At 39.6% G+C, this 20,369-nt stretch overlaps 1 long non-coding RNA gene across 2 annotated transcripts in view; it reads right to left on the reverse strand.

Moving 5' to 3' along the window:
- Nucleotides 1–19,965, reverse strand: part of LOC147996274 (uncharacterized) — a 114,170-nt gene extending 94,205 nt beyond the window's left edge. The window contains exons 1-3 of one of the 2 annotated variants that reach the window (XR_015671739.1): nucleotides 19,581–19,961; nucleotides 15,667–15,725; nucleotides 2,167–3,065 (exon numbers count right to left, since the gene is read on the reverse strand). This is a non-coding gene — a long non-coding RNA (uncharacterized LOC147996274). Of the gene's footprint in view, nucleotides 1–2,166; nucleotides 3,066–15,666; nucleotides 15,726–19,580 lie in introns of those variants that run through there. The other variant, XR_015671737.1, reaches the window with a different exon arrangement.
- Between the last annotated feature and the right edge of the window lie 404 nt (nucleotides 19,966–20,369).

A 20,369-nucleotide genomic window follows, 5' to 3' on the forward strand; every position in this document is an offset into this window, starting at 1 on the left:
AAAAACTCCAGCGACAGCAGATACTGGGGAGGATGTGGAGAAAGAGGAATACTCCTCCATTATTGATGGGATTGCAGACTGGTACAACCATTCTGGAAATCAGTCTGGAGGTTCCTCAGAAAATTGGACATTGCACTACCTGAGGATCCAGATATACCTCTCTTGGGCATATACCCAAAAGATGCTCCAACAAATAACAAAGACACATGCTCCATTATGTTCATAGCAGCCTTATTTATAATAGCCAGAAGCTGGAAAGAACCCAGATGCCCTTCAACAGAGGAATGGATACAGAAAATGTGGTACATCTACACAATGGAATATTACTCAGCCATCAAAAACAATAACTTTATGAAATTCGTAGGCGAATGGATGGAACTGGATAATATCATCCTGAGTGAGGAGCCCAATTACAGAAAAACACACATGGTATGCACTCATTGATAAGTGGATACTAGCTCAAATTGAATTACCCTAGATGCATAGAACACATGAAACTCAAGAAGGACGACCAAAATGCAAATGCTGCACTCCTTCTTTAAAGGGGGAAAAAGAATAACCTTGGGAGGGAATAGGTTGGCAAAGTTTAGAACAGAGGCAGAAGGAACACCCATTCAGAGCCTTCCCCTCATGTGGCCCATACATATTCAGCCACCAATCTAGATAAGATGGATGAAGCAAAGAAGTGCAGGCCGACAGGAACCGGATATAGGTCTCTCCTGAGAGACACAGCTGGAATATTGGAAATACATAGGCAAATGCCATCATTAAACCACTTAACTGAGAACGGGACCCCCGTTGATGCAATTAGAGAAAGGACTGAAAGAGCTTGAAGGTGCTGGAAACCCCATATGAACAACAATGTCAACCAACCAGAGCTTCCAGGCACTAAGCCACTACCCAAAGACTATACATGGACTGACCCTGGACTCCAACCTTATAGGTAGCAATGAATAGCCTAGTAAGAGCACTAGTTCAAGGGGAAGCCCTTGGTCATGCCAAGACTGAACCCCCAGTGAATGAGATTGTTGGGAGGAGGGTGGTAATGGGGGGGCATGGAGAGGGGAACACACACATAGAAGGGCAGGGGCAGGGGTTAGGGGGATGTTGGCCCGGAAACCTGGAAAGGGACTAACAATCGAAGTGTAAATAAGAAATACCCAAGTTAATAAAGATGAAAAAAATAATAAACTAATTAGAAATATTCTCTTTTGGATGTATGTAGTTGTATATTACATTAGTTTTTTGTGTCTGAATGCTAAAATATTTTATATTTTATACTGAAAGTACAAGCTATCATGTAAAAATAACTAAAAACTTCATAAAATTAAATTTTTGTTTTTCAAGGGTATGTAAAGATAATTTACATAAATGTGAAATAGTATTTACAAATTGCTTGTATCCAGAATAGAAAAACTATACTCATAGTTCAACCATAAAAAGTTAGTTCAATTTATAGAAGGTTTATCTTTCATGTCACTGTAATGAAATACTTGACATGAGATCTTTACAATTATAGGAAAGTTTGTATGGTTTTACAGTTTGGGAAGTTCTAGTCCAAGTCCAAGGCCAGGCAGCCCCATTTCTTTGGGTGTTTGATGAAGGTAGTCAATCATGGTGAATCCTGCATTGGAGGATGTTCTTATATTGTGAGGAAGAAGTAAAAAAGGAAACTAGGAGTGTGTCTTCTAACCCCTTTTTGATGTGTGCACCAAATGATACTTGAACCTCCCATTGTATTCTACCTCATAAAGGCTCAAAGCTCTTCCAAGTGCTGTGATCTTGGAGAATCAAGCCTTCAACAAATGACTCATATTTTAGCATCAGTTAAATGAGCTCAACAAATAGTTTTCCAAGGAAGATATACATACATATATATATACATATATATATATATATAAGTTCATTAAAATGCTTGATACCCTTAGTCATTAACAAAAAGCAAATCACAGTTACAATATTTCCTTGTCTACTAAGATGGTGATCATAAAAGAGGGTTCAAAGAAGGCCTGGGGAAACTGAAACTTTCATACTTTTCTGAAAGTACCATGAAATGATTTACTACTGTGACATTCAATGATCAAAGATAAAACAAAATGATCACAGCATATAGAAATATTACTCCTATATGAGAAAGAAAACCTAAATTACATCCAGACAAAACCTGTAAATGAATGTCCACAGCTTTATTTTTTATAATATCCAATATGTAGAACAGCCAAAATATCCATCAAATGATAAATGCAGAAGCAAACCGTGGAATGCCCATATGGTAGAATATCATTTGGCAATGAATAGAGAAATAATGTATTGATACATAACATGATATGGATGAATCTTGGAAGCACTGTGCTAAATGAAAAAGATCGAACAGAGGAACAAATGAGCACATGGACCCAAAGAAGTCAATCATCCTTAATTCATTTAAGCATAGGTGCCAGACTCTATTATGCTTAGGGCATGGCTAATTTTATCTGAAGGACAATTGGCTAATTCTGAAAAGAAGTGCACAGAGTGAAGATTGAGAGGAAACTATAGGGTTCTTTACTTTTGAAATGGCTCAATTCTTACTTCACAGCAACAATGTATTAACAGTACATAAAGCTCATTGCTAGTCAAAGAATCCAGGATGAGTCTTTGTGTCTTGGGTTTTCAATGGGAGTTGCTGTGTTAATTCCAAATACCAGAGCCAAATCATGGGTGTTTACTATAAGTGTTAGTGTTAACACAACGTATCAAATTGATTTATAACCCTCAGGTATACCAGTCCTATTAGATTTATTACTCAAGAGATCACAATTCTGATCCAAGGATTGGGTCAATTACTCACCCTTATGTAAACCTTTGACAAGGATGTACAGATTTTAAGTTTCTTAGCACAGTGAACTTTCTCTGGTATCAACATACATTAAATATACAGAACAAACAGGGCAATAAAAACAGAAAACAGATTGAGCTTTGCTACAGCCCAGAGGTGAAGGGAATGAAAAACCATTGCTAATGGATACAGAATGCTCTTCATCAAACTACTCTTAAATTGAAATCCATGTTGGTTGCTTGAACTCCTGAAATATATAAAAATTACATATTTTAAAATTACGACTTTTATGACATATACATTTAGAAATACTAACCAATATCCCATTTTTTAAAGACTTACTACTACTGTTTGGGCAATTTACCAAAAGTACATATGTAAACGGGAGAGATCTTTGACACTATTGCGATAGTTTATGCTATCTGTTCGAGCGAGTGGAGGTAAGATGGTAGGAAACATGTATACTACTCAGTTTGAGTAAGATCTTCATGTGGGAATAAACTTTTGTTTTAATGTTTGAGATGTTCATAGACAAAAGGATAAAACTGACATGGGAATATGTCATGAAAGTCTTTAAATATTTAACTAAGAAAGACCAATAAAGTAAATTGCATTACCATGCAAATACTAAGATACTAGACAGTCATCAAATTGCATATTTTAAAGTGCAATTAATGACTCAGTACACATTTGTGGTGAAATAACAATATAATAAATGTCTTGAAATCATGTGTGTAATGATTAGCAAAATTTAAATGTTTCTATCACCAATAATGGTTAGCTGAAAATGCAACCAAATATTTAATATTATGTAGAAGAGTCAGTTAATTATGTGTATAGATATTATAACTTTATATCCAGAAAAAGTCTGTATGTTATAATCATTAAAATACATGCAAAACATCACTATTACAAAATTCAGGTGCATAGCATATTTAGCAACATTTTTTGTTATATGTCATAGCTCATTCTCTCATCCTTGAATCTCCTCACTCAGAAACATTATGCAAGAACCTAATGCATATTCCTAAGAATATGGAGTGTGAACTAAACACTTGGCAACAATGTGCAGAGTAACAGGTATTTAGAAATATTATATTTTTCTCACTTTTTCCCCTTTTGAGAATAGATTCTTTCTTTATACAATATTTCCTAGTTAGAGTATCTTCCCCCCTCTTCAATCCTTCCTCTCTCTCCCACCCCTTTCCTCTGTATCCACTACCTTTCTTCCTCTCATTAGAAAACCACAGGCATCTAATAAATATCAACCAATCATGACAAAGTATAATAAGGCGAAGCAAAAATTCGCATATCAAAATTAGACACAGCAACCCAGCAGGACAAAAAGGGTCCCAGTATCAGGCAAAAGAGTTAGATATTTATTCATTCTCCCAGTCAGGAGCCCCATAAAATTACTACCCTGAAAGCTGTAAAATATACCTGGAGGAACTGGTAACAACACATGTAGGCTCTGTGGTTGCTGTTTTGGTTTCTATGAGCTCAGATGTGCCTTTTTTATTTGATTCAGAAGGCATTGTTCTGGTATCTTGCACCCTCTCTAGATCCTACAATCTCTATGAAATTGACTGAGCTCCGAGAGAAGGATTTGATGAACACCTCTCATTTAGACTCTCTGTGAAATGTCTGGCTGTGCGTTTCTGCATCTGTTTCTATCTGCTGCTGGAGGAAGCTTTCCTGTTGATGATAAGCCTAGGAATCTATCAGAATATTATCAAGGCTCACTTTATTAATACTTTTTTTTGACCAGTAGTATTTTGTTTTACCCTAGGTCTCTGAACTTTCTAGTTCTTGGGTACTATAGCAGTATCAGGTATGGATCCTTCTCATGAACTGGGCATTTATTCAAAGCAGACATTAGATGGGTACTCCCATATATTCTGTACCACTACTGCATTTAGTTGAGTTGTTGGCCAAGGGGGTCACATAGAACTCCCCAAACAACCCATGCTGTTGTTAAGCTAAGTGTTGTTTTCTGCAATCTGACAGTGGGTCACCACTTCTCAGGACAATACCCACACAACTGATTGGACATGGAAAAGCTAAACTGGTGCACACATGAAGACTTTACCCCTAAGTTCCAGTGTCTTTAGTGGGGAAAGGTACTCTGCAAGGTACTCAAAAAGAAATATGGATATCAACCCAATCACAAAACTTTTGACTACAACGTGCCTTGCCTGCAAAATATGCTCAGGCAATTGTGCCATGAAAATGTATCACATTCTTAAAACTGTTGATATATTAAACAAAAGTAAAAATTTACATGGTTTTTAACCATGTGTATTTAGGCTCTAGATAATTCTCACACTAGAGGAATAGAAGTTGGAGAGGCATATGACCAGCTTTCTTAATGAATATTCCAGTTGACATGCCAACATGAGTTGGGAGAACAGTGAGATCACCTCTAGATGAAGGACTGTGGGTGATTAAGATTAAAATCTACTGAGAGTGGTAGAGTAAGTCTTGACCAGAGCTGAGCCCTCTAAATGGCTTTCTCATCCTAAAGCTCTAAAAAGTTTTCATATAAGCAACACTAAATAGTCCCAGTAAGTTATATTTATATAACTATTCAAATGTGTATGTGTGCATGTTTGTGTGTTTGTGTGTGTGTGTGTGTGTGTGTGTGTGAGAGAGAGAGAGAGAGAGAGAGAGAGAGAGAGAGAGAATAATCGAAGTGTAAGAAGACATGAACTTGAAAGGAAGAAGGGGAGGAGGGGAAGCATTAGAAGAAGGAGGCAACAGGAAATAATATAATTTTTTTTAATTAAAATTTTAAAATAAAGTGAATAAAATATTTCTAATGATTTTCAATAGCAAAAGACTTTAATGTATACAGATATACACTGATGATCTTTGAGAGGGCACAGAAGAGCTGGTGGAAGAATAGAACACAGACCAGAGTGTGAGAGCTAATATGGGCTCATAAAATGAGCCACCTAAACATGAGTCTGAGAGAAGACAAAGGTTGGGACTAGAGGACAACAGACTTGTAACTTCTGCAATCACTGTTTACCTCTTGAGGGGAAAATTTTTATTTATTGGCTTCATGTCATGTTAAACTGTTAAATGAGATAGTTTTCCTTTCTAATTTATGTTTGAAAGTTTTAGAAGGCAAATTATAATGTGGATTTTTTTGTTTGTGTATAAAATAAAAATATTCATATGAAAACTAACCTTTTGAATGTGTAGAGAATGATGCAAGGGTGGGCTGGAGGAATGACACATTTGTACTCATTTTATGCACTGTGTGTTTACAGGCTCACAGTCTTTATCTCTCACTTACTTCACAGGGTAGGCAAGGTCATAATCATTTCCTCACTGTCAAGGTGTATAGTGTTCATTGTAGATTTTTTTTTAACAATTGAGATTACTCTTCTTGTTAATCAAAAATTTAAAAGGATTTTTTTCACTTATTTAAATTGGATATGTTTTCTTTATCTACATTTCAAATGTTATCCCCCTTCCTGGTTTCCCCTCAGGAAACCACCTATCCCCACTAGGGTGCCCCACACGTACCCACTTCCTCATGTCTCCCTGCCATGCCATTTCCCCTACACTGGGGCACTGAGCCTTCACAGAACCAACTGTCTCTCTTCCCATTGATGCCTGACAAAGCCATCCTCTGCTACATATGCGGCTGGACCCATAGGTCACTCCATGTGTACTCTTTGATTGGTGGCTTAGTCCCTGGGAATTCTGGGATATCTGGTTGGTTGACATTGCTCTTCTTCCTACGGGGTTGCAAACTCCCTCAGTTACCTCAGTCCTTTCTCTAATTTCTCCATTGGAGACCCCATTATAAGTTCATTAGTTCGCTGGGAGCATCTACCTCTGTATTTGTCATGCTCTGGTAGAGTCTCTCAGGAGACAGCTATATTAGTTTCCTGTCAGCATGCACCTCTTGGCATCCCCAATAGTGACTGGGTTTGGTGACTTTCGGATCCCCATGTATGGCAGTCTCTGGATGGCCATTCCTTCAGTCTCTGTTCCATATTTTGTCTCCATATTTCCTCCTGTAAATATTTTTGTACCCCCATCTAAGAAGGACAGAAACATCCACACTTTGGTCTTCCTCCTTCTTGAGATTTTTGTGGTCTATAAATTATATGTTGGGTATTCAGAACTTTTGGGCTAATATCCACTTATCAGTGAGTGCATACCATGTATGTTCTTTTGTGATTGGGTTCCCTCACTTAGGATGGTATTTTCTAGTTCTGTCCATTTGCCTATGAATTTCATGAAGTCATTGTTTTTAATAGCTGTAAATGTACCACATTTTCTGTATCCATAACTCTGTTAAAGGGCATCTGGGTTCTTTACAGCTTCTGTCTATTATAAGTAAGGCTGCTATGAACATACTGGTGAATATGCCTCTGTTATATCTTGGGTATATGCCCAGGAGAGGTATAACTGGGTCCTCAGGTAATACTATGTCCAGTTTTCTGAGGAACCTCCAGACTGATATCAAGAGTGGCTGTACCAGCTTGCAATCCCACCAACAATGCAGAAGTGTTCCTCTTTCTACACATCCTCATCAGCATCTGCTGTTGCCTGAGTTTTGATCTTAGCCATTCTGACTGGTGTGAGGTAAAATCTCAGAGTTGCTTTGATTTGCATTTCCCAGATGACTAAGGATGTTGAACACTTCTTTAGGTGCATCCCTGCCTTTTGATATTCTTCAGTTGAGAGTTCTTTGCTTATTTCTGTACCCCATTTTTAAAATAAGGTTATTTGATTCTCTGGGTTCTAATTTCTTGAGTTCTTCATATATATTGGACATTAGCCCTCTATTGAATGTAGGATTGGTAAAGATCTTTTAGCACTGTGTTGGTCACCATTTTGTACTAATGACACTGTCCTTTGCCTTAAAGAAGCTTTGCAATTTTATGAGGTTCTATTTGTCGATTCTTGATCTTAGAGCATAAGCCATTGGTGTTCTTTTCAGGAAAATTTCCTCTGTGCCCACGTGTTCAAGGCTCTTTCCCACTTTCTCTTCAATGCCCAAATATGCTCTAGTACAAGTCACACACACACACACACACACACACACACACACACATGCACACGCACACACACACATACATGCACGCACTACTATTAGATACACACACTCTCTGTGTGGGAAAGGTAGCGGTATAAACTCTACCTTATAATGAAATCGTTACTACTTTTAAATTGTTTTTATTTATGTTGCCCTTATCGGTTAAGGTCATTGTTTCTCAAAATTGCTTCCTTTGTTTCATTGGCTATGTGAAGAAATTAGTTCTGTCAAAATATAGGTAATTATGATATTTCAATTGCTCACTTAGATTTGTCTCCAACCTAGGCTGGACTGACTTGTCTGGCCTCAGTGGGAGAGGATGTGCCTAGCCTTACAAAACTTGATGTGCCAGAGTAAGGGGATAGCAGAGAGGGGGTCTCTTCCCTCTCAGAAGAGAATGAGATGAGGGGTGGGAAGAGAGGCTGTGTGATGGGGGACCGGGAGAAGGAGGTAGTGATCAGGATGTAAAGTGATTTTTTAAAAAAAAATGTTTGGAAAACTCGATCAATAAAAATGGAATTATTTCCCTATTGGTTACTCTAGACCTGGCACATAGATTCCCTGTGGTGTGCTAATGGAGTTATGAAGTGGAAATTTCTGGTTTCTTTGCAAACTTAGTTATGGCATACAATGCTTTGATGGGGCTGACAGGTAAAAGGATATTTTTGCTGAAGCAAACATAGTTAAGAGAACGTTTTGCTAAAACAAACACAAAAAAATGTTGAAGCAGACACACAAAAGAATGTTTTGCTAAAGTAGACACAGGTGAGAGGATGTTTTGCTAAAGCAGACATGTGAGATGAGGTGCAACGTTTAGAAAGAATATAAAAATGAACCCAAAGAGGCAGCTCTGGCATTGCTTCATCTTGCATCGAGTTGACGATCTTTGCTTTCTATGACTTCATAGAGTAACTTTCCAAAGAATTTCTCATGATATTCCGGAGGCTTCTTGCCATTTCTGTGGACTCAGGCAGAGCCTCACAGTTTCTTCTGTGTTGGTAGAGCATGAGACTCTTGATCTCAGGGTTGTGGGTCAAGTTCCACTTTGGGCACCAGATGTGGGGCTACAGGCCTGGGACTTTCCACAGAGATCTTTGGCCTATCTAGGTGCTGAGGTTAGGGTGAGGGGGAGAGAACTCAGGCAGGGAGGAGGAACAGCTTTCTCCAACACCCACTACTGGTCCTTCTCCTTTTTGCCACTGCTGCTTCAGTTGCTCAGGCTGGGCTGAGCCAGCAGGAGACTGACTAGCCAGCAGGGGTGTAGTGGAGCTTCTGGAGGCAATTTCAGGAGAGCAGATCTCTTCCCCAAGCAACAATATTACAATTTTTATGACAGAAGCTCTCAGATGATGGAGTAATTCCTGCACACCCTTAATCCTTCTGAGCACGATTCTTTTTTTTTTTTTATTAACTTGAGTATTTCTTATTTACATTTACAGTGTTATTCCCTTTCCCGGTTTCTGGGCAAACATCCCCCTAATCCCTCCCCCTCCCCTCCTTTATGGGTGTTCCCCTCCCCACCCTCCCCGATTGCCGCCCTCCCCCCAACAATCTAGTTCACTGGGGGTTCAGTCTTGGCAGGACCCAGGGATTCCCCTTCCACTGGTGCTCTTACTAGGATATTCATTGCTACCTATGAGGTCAGAGTCCAGGGTCAGTCCATGTATAGTCTTTAGGTAGTGGCTTAGTCCCTGGAAGCTCTGGTTGCTTGGCATTGTTGTACATATGGGGTCTTGAGCCCCTTCAAGCTCTTCCAGTTCTTTCTCTGATTCCTTCAACGGGGGTTCTATTCTCAATTCAGTGGTTTGCTGCTGGAATTCGCCTCTGTATTTGCTGTATTCTGGCTGTGTCTCTCAGGAGTGATCTACATCATCTCCTGTCAGCCTGCACTTCTTCCCTTCATCCATCTTGTCTAATTGGATGGCTGTATATGTATGGGCCACATGTGGGGCAGGCTCTGAATGGTTGTTCCTTCTGAGTCTGTTTTAATCTTTGCCTCTCTATTCCCTGACAAGGGTATTCTTGTTCCCCTTTTAAAGAAGGAGTGAAGCATTCATATTTTGATCGTCTTGAGTTTCATTTGTTCTAGGCATCTAGGGTAATTCAAGCATTTGGGCTAATAGCCACTTATCAATGAGTGCATACCATGTATGTCTTTCTGTGATTGGGTTACCTCACTCAGGATGATATTTTCCAGTTCCAACCATTTGCCCACGAATTTCATAAAGTCACTGTTTTTGATAGCTGAGTAATATTCCATTGTGTAGATGTACCACATTTTCTGTATCCATTCCTCTGTTGAAGGGCATCTGGGTTCTTTCCAGCTTCTGGCTATTATAAATAAGGCTGCGATGAACGTAGTGGAGCACGGAGCACAATTCTTAAAACCAGTTTTTCGATGGATCAGTGTCTTACATCAGGTACTTCCTATTGGTTTGGTCTGAGAGCTTAGGAAAATGTCATCTATATATTTGGGGGCGTGGTTCTGCTTCTATGATTGTTCTGTCTTGAGCCTACCTGACCTGTGATCACTTCCTTACTTGGGGAGGACAGGCTCGGGGCATTGCCCTACATGACTGGTCTGTCTCAAACCTCTCTACAGGGGGCTTTGGGGGCTGCAGCTATGTGAGAGGCCCTGATTTTCTGGGAGACTGGGAATATGCCTGCTGTCCTTAGGGTTTCCCCGGGATTCAACCTATCTTGACCAGGAATCAGCGTACCTTTCACAGCCTGTCACCCTACACTTGTGAATCAAACTGCCATTGCTGATTTATAAGTGGCGATTGCTGAACAGACTTGTTGCTGTTTTCCTAGAGGACAGGAATACTGACGATGAAGATTGGAATAACCCCAAAGTACTATTTCTAAACAGGTCTATAACCCCCATCCTTTCTTATTAACCTTGCTTTTCTACTACTCCAGGTGAGTGGTAGGCTAGAAGGGAGATTGAAGCATTTAAACATCCTTATTAAAATAGCTTTTGAATAATCAAAACTCAAAGAGTGCACTATCTTTGGGAATGATTTTCCAGGGTCCATAGAAGCTATAATATTTTTATACTGCTTTCAGGATTTGTTTTCCTTTCTTGGTTTTTGAAAATAAACATTTGGGAACAAAAATCAACATCAAAAATCAACATTTATATTCTTCACTAGTTATGAAAAAAATTGATAATACTGAGCACTCAGATAGAAAATGCACAGTCTCTTGAATCTATTCCACATAGTCACACAGCTGCTCTAATTGTCTTTGTGGATTTTATCTAAACTTAGAAGAAGCCTATGTGTAGGCTTGTTTTTATTTTAAATTCTTTTGTCAAATATAGCTTTCTTTTTAAGAATAATTTCAGTGGGTGTTAAGGAATAGCCAATACTTAATATATAGAAACAATTAATTACAACCTGGAAAAAAATTAAGGGATCAGAGACAGATATTAATCTCTTTTCTTTGTAATGAAAGGCAATTTTTATAAATTTCTTTTTATTATTAAAATTTACCTATAATAATTGGTGAAATAATAGAAAATGGAGAAGCCTAAAAGCAAAATTATCTCACATCTCTTTATTTTGTTATCATAGAAATACAACTTGAAGAAAAGTGTCAGGAACAGACTTGTATAATACTAACATTTTAGAAAAGCACTATGATTTTGAAAGAAAATTTCAAGAGATGGAAATTTATTTCTATTCATTGATAAGAATAGAACTGAAATATTTAGTATGACACCAACATAAAATGTTTTCTTTAGTTAACTTCTTTAAAAACAAATGACTAGTTGGACTTTATCACAATTAAAATCCTCTAACCAATCCAAACCCAGGCTACGATGTTGAATTAGAAGCTGTCTCTGTGTAACTGTACGAATAGGAAGAGTCTAAGTATCAAAGGGCAGACCCATTCTTAGAGGAAATAAGAAGAAAAAAAACACAGGAGGTGAGGAAATAGTTAAGGCAGATGTGATAAGATGGGTGAAAGCATTAATCTAAAGATGAGGAAGCAGTACTCAATGCTGTGAAAACTGACTCACAAAAGGATCTTAAGGAATAACGGTTTCTTTTTGGTTTATGTCATGGTATGGATGCTAATTCTCTACTATCTTCCTTCTCCAGATTCCAATTTGAGACCTTAGATCATGGATAATGATCTGTCTTTCAGTATAAGTCTTTAGTATAAGTCAGTTAAAACCCTCTGGAATGTTCCTCATAGTTTTTAATCTCTGAGGTAAGGTGATTCGAAATCTTGTCAGGTTGACAACCAAGATGAACTATTGTAAATTCTTACAAACAAAATTCAACAATGCTAAAAGAACCATATTTTGTGATCAAGTGTGTGCATTTGTGATGTGTAAGGCTGATTCGATGAGTGAAAATAAGTTCAATACATGTAGCACAAAGCATGGATAGACTTCAGGACAGAAATCACAGGATCATACCAATGGATACAAAGAAGGCTTTGAATAAACTTCAATATCCCTTTCTTCTAAAAGTCTAAAGAATTTCAGAGTAAAGGGAACACAACAAACACAGTAAAGGCTATATACTATAAACCCATAGCCAACATAACAACATGGGGGAAAATGAAAACCATATTCTTTCAAATCTGAGACAAACCAAAATTACTTACTCTTGTTACATTTACTACTGTGCTTTAAGACTTATCTAGAACAAGTTAAAAAGTGAACAAATAAGAAGGGTAGGAAATGAAGAAGTAAAATTATTCTAACTTATAAATGAAATTACTCTAAACTTAAAATACCATCAAGACTTCATTGGAATTCCCTTAGACCATAAACTCTTTTACCAAAATACAAGTGTAGAGAAGAAACCTAGAAAATGTAGTAGATTTTTTCATATACCAAATAAATTTGTTTAAAAAGAAATCACAAGAAAAAAATATTAACAATAGCTTTAAAAAATTATCCAGTCACCACACCCTCTGATACTGGCCCGCAGCAGCTCTCTGCTCCCAGACCCCGTGGGAGAGAGACCTCACCACCTGGTCAGGTGGGCACTCCGAAGGCTGCAGAGCGGAAGAGACCACCAAAACTGCCCACCCCTGCCCACATCCCTGGCCAAAGAGGAAACTGTATAAGGCCTCTGGGTTCCCGTGGGGGAGGGCCCAGGAGAATCAGGACCCTGCGCCTGAGACACCGCCGGAACCTAAAGGAACAGACCAGATAAACAGTTCTCTGCACCCAAATCCCATGGGAGGGAGAGCTAAACCTTCAGAGAGGCAGACACGCCTGAGAAACCAGAAGAGACTGCACTCTGCACACATCTCGGACACCAGAGGAAAACACCAAATGCCATCTGGAACCCTGGTGCACTGAAGCTCCCGGAAATGGCAGCGCAGATCTTCCTGGTTGCCGCCGCCACAGAGAGCCCCTGGGCAGCACCCCAAGAGCAAACTTGAGCCTTGGGACCACAGGTAAGACCAACTTTTCTGCTGCAAGTGACCTGCCTGGTGAACTCAAGAAACAGGCCCACAGGAACAGCTAAAGACCAGTAGAGAGGAAAAACTACACGCCCGAAAGCAGAATACTCTGTCCCCATAACAGGCTGAAAGAAAACAGGAAAACAGGTCTACAGCACTCCTGACACACAGGCTTATAGGACAGTCTAGCCACTGTCAAAAATAGCAGAACAAAGTAACACTAGAGATAATCTGATGGCGAGAGGCAAGCACAGGAACCCAAGAAACAGAAACCAAGACTATATGGCACCATCGGAGCCCAATTCTCCCATCAAAACAAACATGGAATATCCAAACACACCAGAAAAGCAAGATCTAGTTTCAAAATCATATTTGATCATGATGCTGGAGGACTTCAAGAAAGACGTGAAGAACTCCCTTAGAGAAACACAGGAAAACATTAATAAACAAGTAGAAGCCTACAGAGAGGAATCGCAAAAATACCTGAAAGAATTCCAGGAAAACATAAATAAACAAGTAGAAGCCCATAGAGAGGAGACACAAAAATCCCTGAAAGAATTCCAGGAAATCATAAATAAACAAGTAGAAGCCCATAGAGAGGAGACACAAAAATCCCTGAAAGAATTCCAGGAAAACACAATCAAACAGTTGAAAGAATTAAAAATGGAAATAGAAGCAATCAAGAAAGAACACATGAAACAACCCTGGATATAAAAAACCAAAAGAAGAGACAAGGAGCTGTAGATACAAGCTTCACCAAGAGAATACAAGAGATGGAAGAGAGAATCTCAGGAGCAGAAGATTCCATAGAAATCATTGACTCAACTGTCAAAGAAAATGTAAAGCGGAAAAAGCTACTGGTCCAAAACATACAGAAAATCCAGGACTCAATGAGAAGATCAAACCTAAGGATAATAGGTATAGAAGAGAGTGAAGACTCCCAGCTCAAAGGACCAGTAAATATCTTCAACAAAATCATGGAAGAAAACTTCCCTAACCTAAAAAAAGAGATACCTATAGGCAAACAAGAAGCCTACAGAACTCCAAATAGATAGGACCAGAAAAGAAACACCTTCCGTCACATAATAGTCAAAACACCAAACGCACAAAATAAAGAAAGAATATTAAAAGCAGTAAGGGGAAAAGGTCAAGTAACATATAAAGTCAGACCTATCAGAATCACACCAGACTTTTCGCCAGAAACTATGAAGGCCAGAAGATCCTGGACTGATGTCATACAGACCCTAAGAGAACACAAATACCAGCCCAGGTTACTGTATCCTGCAAAACTCTCGATTAACATTGATGGAGAAACCAAGATATTCCATGACAAAACCAAATTTACACAATAACTTTCTACATATCCAGCACTACAAAGGATAATAAATGGTAAAGCCCAACACAAGGAGGCAAGCTATACCCTAGAAGAAGCAAGAAACAAATCGTCTTGGCAACAAAACAAAGAGAAGAAAAGCACACAAACATGACCTCACATCCAAATATGAACATACCAGGAAGCAATAATCACTATTACTTAATAGCTCTCAACATCAATGGCCTCAACTCCCCGATAAAAAGACATAGATTAACAAACTGGATACGCAACGAGGACCCTGCATTCTGCTGCCTACAGGCAACACACCTTAGAGACAAAGATAGACACTACCTCAGAGTGAAAGGCTGGAAAACAACTTTCCAAGCAAATGGTCAGAAGAAGCAAGCTGGAGTAGCCATTCTAATATCAAATAGAATCAATTTTCAAATAAAAGTCATCAAAAAAGATAAGGAAGGACACTTCATATTCATCAAAGGAAAAATCCACCAAGATGAACTCTCAATCCTAAATATCTGTGCCCCAAATACAAGGGCACCTACATACGCAAAAGAAACCTTACTAAAGCTCAAAACACACATTGCACCTCACACAATAATAGTAGGAGATTTCAACACCCCACTCTTATCAATGGACAGATCATGGAAACAGAAATTAAACAGAGACGTAGACAGACTAAGAGAAGTCATGAGCCAAATGGACTTAATAGATATTTATAGAACATTCTATCCTAAAGCAAAAGGATATACCTTCTTCTCAGCTCCTCATGGTACTTTCTCCAAAATTGACCATATAATTGGTCAAAAAACGGGCCTCAACAGGTACAGAAATATAGAAATAATCCCATGCGTGATATCAGACCACCACGGCCTAAAACTGGTCTTAAATAACAATAAGTGAAGAATGCCCACATATATGTGGAAATTGAACAATGCTCTACTCAATGATAACCTGGTCAAGGAAGAAAAAAAGAAAGAAATTAAAGACTTTTTAGAATTTAATGAAAGTAAAGGTACAACTTACCCAATCTTATGGGACACAATGAAAGCTGTGCTAAGAGGAAAACTCATAGCGCTGAGTGCCTGCAGAAAAAACAGGAAAGAGCATATGTCAGCAGCTTGACAGGACACCTAAAATCTCTAGAACAAAAAGAAGCAGATACACCCAGGAGGAGTAGAAGGCAGGAAATAATCAAACTCAGAGCTGAAATCAACCAAGTAGAAACAAAAAGGACCATAGAAAGAATCAACAGAACCAAAAGATGGTTCTTTGAGAAAATCTACAAGATAGATAGATCCTTAGCCAGACTAACAAGAGGACACAGAGAGTGTGTCCAAATTAACAAAATCAGAAATGAAAACGGAGACATAACTACAGATTCAGAGGAAATTAAAAAAATCATCAGATCTTACTATAAAAGCCTATATTCAACAAAACTTGAAAATCTGCAGGAAATGGACAATTTCCTAGACAGACACCAGGTACCGAAGTTAAATCAGGAACAGTTAAACCAGTTAAACAACCCCATAACTCCTAAGGAAATAGAAGCAGTCATTAAAGGTCTCCCAACCAAAAAGAGCCCAGGTCCAGACGGGTTTAGTGCAGAATTCTATCAGACCTTCATAGAAGACCTCATACCAATATTATCCAAACTATTCCACAAAATTGAAACAGATGGAGCACTACCGAATTCCTTCTATGAAGCCACAATTACTCTTATACCTAAACCACACAAAGACCCAACAAAGAAAGAGAACTTCAGACCAATTTCCCTTATGAATATCGACGCAAAAAAACTCAATAAAATTCTGGCAAACAGAATCAAAAAGCACATCAAAACAATCATCCACCATGATCAAGTAGGCTTCAACCCAGGCATGCAGGGATGGTTTAATATACGGAAAACCATCAACGTGATCCATTATATAAACAAACTGAAAGAACAGAACCACATGATCATTTCATTAGATGCTGAGAAAGCATTTGACAAAATTCAACACCCATTCATGTTAAAAGTCCTGGAAAGAATAGGAATTCAAGGCCCATACCTAAACATAGTAAAAGCCATATACAGCAAACCAGTTGCTAACATTAAACTAAATGGAGAGAAACTTGAAGCAATCCCACTAAAATCAGGGACTAGACAAGGCTGCCCACTCTCTCCGTACTTATTCAACATAGTTCTTGAAGTTCTAGCCAGAGCAATCAGACAACAAAAGGAGGTCAAGGGGATACAGATCGGAAAAGAAGAAGTCAAAATATCACTATTTGCAGATGACATGATAGTATATTTAAGTGATCCCAAAAGTTCCACCAGAGAACTACTAAAGCTGATAAACAACTTCAGCAAAGTGGCTGGGTATAAAATTAACTCAAATAAATCAGTAGCCTTCCTCTACACAAAAGAGAAACAAGCCGAGAAAGAAATTAGGGAAACGACACCCTTCATAATAGACCCAAATAATATTAAGTACCTCGGTGTGACTTTAAACAAGCAAGTAAAAGATTTGTACAATAAGAACTTCAAGACACTGAAGAAAGAAATGGAAGAAGACCTCAGAAGATGGAAAGATCTCCCATGCTCATGGATTGGCAGGGTTAATATAGTAAAAATGGCCATTCTACCAAAAGCGATCTACAGATTCAATGCAATCCCCATCAAAATACCAATCCAATTCTTCAAAGAGTTAGACAGAACAATTTGCAAATTCATCTGGAATAACAAAAACCCAGGATAGCTAAAACTATCCTCAACAATAAAAGGACTTCAGGGGGAATCACTATCCCTGAACTCAAGCAGTATTACAGAGCAATAGTGATAAAAACTGCATGGTATTGGTACAGAGACAGACAGATAGAGCAATGGAATAGAATTGAAGACCCAGAAATGAACCCACACACCTATGGTCACTTGATATTTGACAAAGGAGCCAAAACCATCCAATGGAAAAAAGATAGCATTTTCAGCAAATGGTGCTGTTTCAACTGGAGGTCAACATGTAGAAGAATGCAGATCGATCCATGCTTATCACCCTGTACAAAGCTTAAGTCCAAGTGGATCAAAGACCTCGACAAGAAACTAGACACACTCAAACTATAGAAGAAAAACTAGGGAAGCATCTGAAACACATGGGCACTGGAAAAAATTTCCTGAACAAAACACCAATGGCTTATGCTCTAAGATCAAGAATGGACAAATGGGATCTCATAAAACTGCAAAGCTTCTGTAAGGCAAAGGACACTGTGGTTAGGAAAAAACAGCAACCAACAGATTGGGAAAAGATCTTTACCAATCCTACAACAGATAGAGGCTTTATATCCAAAATATACAAAGAACTCAAGAAGTTAGACCGAAGGGAGACAAATAACCCTATTAAAAATGGGGTTCAGAGCTAAACAAAGAATTCACAGCTGAGGAATGCCGAATGGCTGAGAAACACCTAAAGAAATGTTCAACATCTTTAGTCATAAGGGAAATGCAAATCAAAACAACCCTGATATTTCACCTCACACCAGTGAGAATGGCTAAGATCAAAAACTCAGGTGACAGCAAATGCTGGCGTGGATGCAGAGAAAGAGGAACACTCCTCCATTGTTGGTGGGGTTGCAGACTGGTACAACCATTATGGAAATCAGTCTGGAGGTTCCTCAGAAAATTGGACATTGAACTGCCTGAGGATCCAGCTATACCTCTCTTGGGCATATACCCAAAAGATACCCCAACATATAAAAAAGACATGTGTTCCACTATGTTCATCGCAGCCTTATTTATAATAGCCAGAAGCTGGAAAGAACCCAGATGCCCTTCAACAGAGGAATGGATACAGAAAATGTGGTACATCTACACAATGGAATATTACTCAGCTATCAAAAACAATGACTTTATGAAATTCGTGGGCAAATGGTTGGAACTGGAAAATATCATCCTGAGTGAGCTAACCCAATCACAGAAAGACATACATGGTATGCACTCATTGATAAGTGGCTATTAGCCCAAATGCTTGAATTACCCTAGATGCCTAGAACAAATGAAACTCAAGATGGATGATCAAAATGTGAATGCTTCACTCCTTCTTTAAAAGGGGAACAAGAATACCCTCGGCAGGGAATAGAGAGGCAAAGATTAAAACAGAGACTGAAGGAACAACCATTCAGAGCCTGCCCCACATGTGGCCAATACATATACAGCCACCGAGTTAGACAAGATGGATGAAGCAAAGAAGTGCAGACTGATAGGAGCCGGATGTAGATTGCTCCTGAGAGACACAGCCAGAATACAGCAAATACAGAGGCGAATGCCAGCAGCAAACCACTGAACTGAGAATAGGACCCCCATTGAAGGAATCAAAGAAAGAACTGGAAGAACTTGAAGGGGCTCGAGCCCCCATATGTACAACAATGCCAAGCAACCAGAGCTTCCAGGGACTAAGCCACTACCTAATGACTATACATGGACTGACCCTGGACTCTGACCTCATAGGTAGCAATGAATATCCTAGTAAGAGCACCAGTGGCTTCCTGGTTGCTGCCGCTGCAGAGAGCCCGTGGGCAGCACACCACGAGCGAACTTGAGCCTCGGAACCACAGGTAAGACCAACTTTTCTGCTGCAAGAAAGCTGCCTGGTGTGCTTGGAACACATGGAAGCAGAATTCCTCTAGGACCGGGCAAGTTCTGTGTTTACCGGAAGTCCCACACCCTCGGATCCCGGCCCGCAGCAGCTCTCTGCTCCCAGACCCTGTGAGAGAGAGACCCAACCGCCTGGTCAGGTGGGCACTCCTGAGGCTGCAGAGCAGAAGAGACCACCAACACTGCTCACCCCTGCCCACATCCCTGGCCCAAGAGGAAACTGTATAAGGCCTCTGGGCTCCCGTGGGGGAGGGCCCAGGAGCGGCAGGACCCCTGCCAGAGACACCGCCGGCCCCTGAAGGAAACAGACCTGATAAACAGTTCTCTGCACCCAAATCCCGTGGGAGGGAGAGCTAAACCTTCAGAGAGGCAGACAAGCCTGGGAAACCAGAAGAGACTGCTCTCTGCACACACATCTCCGACGCCAGAAGAAAAAGCCAAAGACCATCTGGAACCCTGGTGCACTGAAGCTCCCGGAAGGGGCGGCACAAGTCTTCCTGGTTGCTGCCGCTGCAGAGAGCCCGTGGGCAGCACCCCAGGAGCGAACTTGAGCCTCGGGACCACAGGTAAGACCAACTTTTCTGCTGCAAGAAAGCTGCCTGGTGAACTCAAGACACAGGCCCACAGGAACAGCTGAAGACCTGTAGAGAGGAAAAACTACACGCCCGAAAGCAGAACACTCTGTTCCCATAACTGGCTGAAAGAAAACAGGAAAACAGGTCTACCGCACTCCTGACACACAGGTTTATAGGACAGTCTAGCCAATGTCAGAAATAGCAGAACAAAGTAACACTAGAGATAATCTGATGGCGAGAGGCAAGCGCAGGAACCCAAGCAACAAAAACCAAGACTACTTGGCATCATCGGAGCCCAATTCTCCCACCAAAACAAACATGGAATATCCAAACACACCAGAAAAGCAAGATCTAGTTTCAAAATCATATTTGATCATGATGCTGGAGGACTTCAAGAAAGATGTGAAGAACTCCCTTAGGGAAACACAGGAAAACATTAATAAACAAGTAGAAGCCTACAGAGAGGAATCGCAAAAATCCCTGAAAGAATTCCAGGAAAACACAATCAAACAGTTGAAGGAATT

Source organism: Rattus norvegicus, chromosome 2 (assembly GCF_021556685.1).
Source record: "Rattus norvegicus strain SHRSP/BbbUtx chromosome 2, alternate assembly SHRSP_T2T, whole genome shotgun sequence".
NCBI lineage: Eukaryota > Metazoa > Chordata > Mammalia > Rodentia > Muridae > Rattus > Rattus norvegicus.